This window comes from Pinus tabuliformis, chromosome 9 (genome assembly GCF_031772625.1).
Source record: "Pinus tabuliformis cultivar Carrire ecotype Pingquan chromosome 9, CPIR1, whole genome shotgun sequence".
In the NCBI taxonomy this organism is placed as follows: Eukaryota; Viridiplantae; Streptophyta; class Pinopsida; order Pinales; family Pinaceae; genus Pinus; species Pinus tabuliformis.
In genome coordinates, this window is record NC_142307.1 from 632145267 (window position 1) to 632151266 (window position 6000).

Consider the following 6000-nt stretch of genomic DNA (forward strand, 5'->3'; position numbering starts at 1 on the left):
ATGAGGGGTGGTACCTAATCACGACTTTCTCCACCATAGTCTACATATGGAAAGTTAGCGTTAATGCAATGCGACGTTGGCCACATCACCCAAACCACCTTCACTGGCAACCATTTCAGTTTGACCACGACCTCCCTTGGCCATTATGAGAAAGTAGTGTGTCAACCAATCCACAAGATAGTCTAAATTAGAATGAATACCCCCTAGACTCTCTAGACCATATTGGGTTTATCTATCTCACAAACTTGTATGTAGATGTCCCTACCATTGTTGTTGAAAGTGAATCAAGCTTTAGATAAGACAGGTGAGGAAGAACCCAGGATAGATGGGGGAGAACATAGGACACTCTAGGCAGTAAACCAGCATCGTGTTGAAGAAAAAAATAGTAAGTTGACACAAAGGTCATTTCTAAAAACCAGAGACTCTCACTTCACTTCGCTAGAGAGAAAACCACTTTGGTAAGCCCTTCTAGGATAAGAAAAATATTCCCAAGGGAATGTAGACTTCTAAACAATAAAAATAAAATGATGTGCTTCCATAAACCAACCACTATATTTATCCAAATATTATTTAGAATAGCGGTGACAAATGTGTTCCCGAAATTACATATAAACTATTGTGCCAAACTCTATACACCCCTATACAAATAAAAAATAGTGAATGAAGGAAACCAAATTAATGGGAGACATCACCTACACAGAGCCCAACGCAGCTTGGAAACTTAACATCCCCCAAAAGGTGAGCATATATACTAGATAGCCCATGCCTTATGAATGAGAAAATCTTGGTAGAAATGAGTATATGCCCAACTATCTTGTTATTGTTATGATTAAAATAGTGGTGGCAAATGGTCCAAGGTGTCATCGCTTATGATGATGTTCTCACAAATATTGTTTACCAGGCAGCGAATTGCTAGCAAGGACCATTCAAACTCTATTGCAAACCAAGTGCGACAGAAATCTACTAAGTTTAGTCAGACCTCGAACCTCTAACCATAATCACCTCCACCTTGTTGTGGCTTTGGCCACTTTTCCTCTCTTGAATCATTCTGTGACTCATGGAGAATTTTCATTGGATGTGGAGAAATTTAAAAAATATTTTATAATACTTAATTTTTTAAATAAGTTTAAGTAAAATATATAAAAAAATTAAATGTATTCAACTTATTTTTACTTTATATCATATTTATAGTTTATTGTTGAAAATAAATTTAATTTTTTTTATCAATTTAAAATTATATAGTTGATTTAAATATCATTAAAATATAGAAATAATAAACTTGTTTAAAAAATATTTTATAATATTAAAACTTTGCGATAAATTTAATAAAAAACAAATAAATATTTTAATATTTATTTTAATAAATGCTCAAGTTTAGATTATATTATGCATCGTTTATATTTAATTAGTTTAAATAAGTTACTAAGTAACGATGACACCTGCTTCATTTATATAAAATTATTAATATTTAATTAATTAGAAGAATGGTGTATTATGTAGATATAAATATGGATAACAAATTCTAAAAATAATGTTTTCCAATTATAATATTATTTGGGTTTTAAAAATAAAATATAAAAAATGTGCAGTGTTGTAGTGATATAAATGTGTCAGATAATTTTGGGATAAAAAAGCAACTAGCATTGCAACACCAACTTGGAGATTTAAATCTTTGCTCGCACCATAACTGCACAAGATCGAGAGAAGTCAAAATACCACCTCAAACCCAGCAAGCCCATTTTTGGAAAAACAAGAAACCCATCTACAACATTGTGTAATCATAAAATTGAAAATAGAAACTAGACAAGTTTCTTCATAATAGTGTAGTTTGTATACAAATTGCATAATTCAATGCACTGAGCTTAAGAGCCAAAATATGTTGAGACCACCATGAAGAGACTATACCTGGAACATGTTTTCCAAAATAGTAACAAAAAACTTAAGACCAATCATTGCTAATCATGATTAAATAAAATTACAGTTAGATCATGAGCACTATCAACTGGTGGATTAGTGGGATCACCAAAGGCTAAATCTGACACCAGAAATATTTCCACCCGGGCCAATCAATAATCCACATTATCTAAACAGAACCTTTGGTTCTAGAGCATATGTTTGATGTCCTCCAATGAATAGAATACATTAAAGTTCTCTACTTTCTTATCTTTGAAAATTAAATGCAACAATGTATCCATTTGTTGGTGTAAAGACAAAGAGTTCAAGAAATGAAGGTGCATTCTCATGAATCTGTGAGTATCAGAAACCCATCTCATAGCCTCACCTACCACTTCTAAATATGAGTGATATGATCAATCCCCTATTTCTTTAGGCTCCAACAATAATATTTCCTTCCTCACCTCTATAGGAACACCATCAAAGAATGTTGCAATTGAGTCATAGGAAAAAGACAAACTCCTTTATACCCGACATTAACTATGCCACCCCTCTTCCTTATCATTATTTTGCAAGGAGGAATGATTATAGTGGAAAGGGAAAAAATGGGGACAACCACTAAGAAAATATCTACCTAAGAAACAAGAAAACTAATTAGACATAGAGCCTTGAAACCCTAACCTAAAGAGTACCAAATCATCCCCCAATTTCCGCACTAAAGGACCAAATAGTGCAAAGACATAACACACCATATTTCCCAAAACCATAACAAACAATGAAAACTCCAAATACCAAAACAAAGGACATGAGCATTTCCAACACTCAAAGCACCCAATGTCATCAACAAAGAGAAATACAGAATAAATAAATAGATTTGCACTTGAGTTGGCTTACTGAAACCCAAATTCATACACTCAAAGTATTATTGATAAGAAAGACATGTGCACCCAAATGAAACCCCTTTAATATTAAACATGAAAGTATTGTTGATAAGAAAGACATGTGCACCCAAATGAAACCCCTTTAATATTAAACACCTTTGTTGATAGATCAATTACCCTCCCAATTTCATGTAAACACAATAAGACAAACAATCTACGACTAACATAAGTCAATGTTGGCAAAGGGATATTTGATGCCTCTACAATAGCTATCAAACTTTCTAGAATAAAAGGAGTGAAAAGTATGGATGTGAGCTAAGATAAAATCCTAATCTCGTCTTCCTACAAGCAAGAAATGAAATTTTGCAGCCCCAGATGGAACCAAATGAAGGAGGTCAAGGAAAAATCATCACCTCCACTACCACATTGCACATACCTTCACCAACCCATTGCTAAAACTATGAATTTAAAATGACGAGATTTCCAATTGGAATCCCCATGCCTGTTAGCTACTTTATGCCATGTTGTTTCTAGGGTAAGACATCTATGAACAAGGCACAACTTCCAAAGAAGCTCTAATTCCTCACGCATTAGAACCCCCATCGTGGACCACATCTATGAACAAGGCACAACTTCCAAAGAAGCTCTAATTCCTCACGCATTAGAACCCCCAACGTGGACCAACCTATCAGTCTCCAACAAATCCTAGAGAGCTTCTATTCCATCTACCAGAATAGAAGGAGGCCAGTACAAGATCAGTTCTCAAGATCCGCATTCCATATTTGCTAGGAAATATTCAACCTTATTCCCTCATCTCCTATAATTCATGATTGTTACATAATCCAAATTTCAAAGTAAAACATTGATACGTCCAACAATGCCTTCCAACCACCAAGTCTTCACTATTTTGTGTGGAGGTTGTCCTTTTAAAAGATGATGTAGACACTATATGGAAATTTGTGAATCACTCTATTGTTTATATATATTCATTATTATACCGGTTATTAATATTTAATAAAAGTAATATTAAATTGGAATCATTTAATGGTGTTGTCTAACTATTATATGTTTTGAAGTTTTTAGTCAAAATTTAAGGAAATAATTTTTGGCCAAATCGATCTATTGTTGTTTAAAAAGTGTTTTTGATTACATATATAGATTCAATACCTTGAAAAACCTCTATAGAACTCTTCTTGCAGAAAACTCATAACTTAAACTTGTAATTCCAACAAATTTTTGCTAGATTTTGGACTAACTTAATTGGAAAATATGTCAAATACAACTTATTTAATATATTTAAAAAATTTATTAAAAAAAATATTAAATTGAAATTATTTATTTTGTTTAAAAAAAAAAATCTATTTAATAATTTTTAAACATGTATTTTAAAATTATAAAATACATAATTAAAAACTTTCTGTAATGTCTCTTCGGCAAGCAAAAAAAATTTAACATAACTAAATTACTATTTTATAATGAAACTCTAAATCGATACTTTAATTAACATATGGTAATGGTATTTACATATGCATAGTCTACTATGCTCACTGGGTTCAAACATTTGAGCTGGAGGAAAGATAAATCCCTTCACATATTGATTAATATTCACATAGTTTATAAGCATCACATTAATTTTTTAATTCCCCAATAGCTATTAGGGTGGCACTAACAAATTATTCTCTGAACCTTCATTTGGTGCTCTATGAAGCTTCTAGAATAGGTCCTAATCCACTGCCATCTGGCAGATCCTGCATTGACATCTGCGAATGGCTCGACAGCATAGATGGAACTGGCAGTGTATCAACGGTCGAGGAAATTTGGGTGAAGTTAGTGAGTAACTACTCCATCTGCTTGTGGACTAAGTGTGTTTCATTTTCTAATGTGATGCTCACGAATCTTTTCTTTTCACCCTGGCCTAGGATTTATGTCATTGCCTTCCGGTCTCTAAATGAGACTGTTTGCAACTTAGCCATCCTTTCGTTGTTCATGCCTATGGACTGAGGCTCTAGTCGACTAGCTCTTCGATCAAAATCTTTTGAGTTAAGCTACTCTTATGTGTGCTCGTGCTTTGAATTTCTTTATCTGTTCCACCATTTCTAGATGTTGCAACCACTGAATCGGTTGCATGTTATAGGCTCATCTCTACATAGGGTGGTTGTGTCATGGCCTATAGTGGTCAATACTACCTCCCTAGGTGAGTTCAGTATTGCTCGTCACCGCTTGTTCGGCCCTTCTATAAAACCAACCCTTACCATGGATATGCTTTTCCCATTTTTTTATTAGGGTTACGATGATGTTGTTGGGTCTATTCCCACCGGACATGAACAGGTTACATTTCTAATTACTGTTTGACGGTTTTTACTAGTCTAAATTATCAAAGATATAATGTAATTTTAAACTCCATCTTTTCGACTTTCCTGCGGGTATCTTTGTTGGAGCCGCGTGATTTGTATTCCTACAGTACATGAAGTCTAACCCTAATCGCGGACCTCGGTGCCCAGGTGTTCCTTTCTCTTCTATGGCTATGTTCGACAGCTTTTGGAGGAAGTTCTAAACCCTATATTAGGTTATCACGATTTGGCTTACCTCTTCCTATTCTCAATTTTTGAGTTCTGAATATTTTCTGGGGCAGTGCGCCATATATGGCTCAGCATGTAGCTGAATTAGTTAGGCAACGATTTTTGGACTTGATAGTAATTATTTTTAAGGATACGGGGTTGCTTCCGTGTTGTATCTGGTTAAATATGTCCACTACTATGAGGTTGTTGTGTTATTCTATTATGCAAGTCTTGGGAGTAATTCTTGCTAGTCCACCGTGAGGGTTTTTATGCTCATGTAATAATTTTCTCGAAATTGTATACTTGGAAACATACTATATCAGAAGCTAAATGTGAACTTAACAGTATTATAATTTCTACTTCTTTGGACATTTTAATTTGAATGCATAAGAATATTTGTAGAATTTTTCTACAGTTGTGTATGAGAATATTTAGTTGCAGATTCTTACTGTTCTTATGTAATGTCCATTCGCTGATATAATATTGTTTTATTTAGGATGAATTATGTTAGTAGGAATGGCAGAAAAGCCATAAGATACATTGGAATATTGATGTAAATAAGTATTTTTATTAATAAATAAATGGAATTTAGGTGTTTTGGAATGAGACACTTGGAAATGAGATTTATGCAAAGAAATAAAAATAAAAATTTCATTGTTTAATCAGAT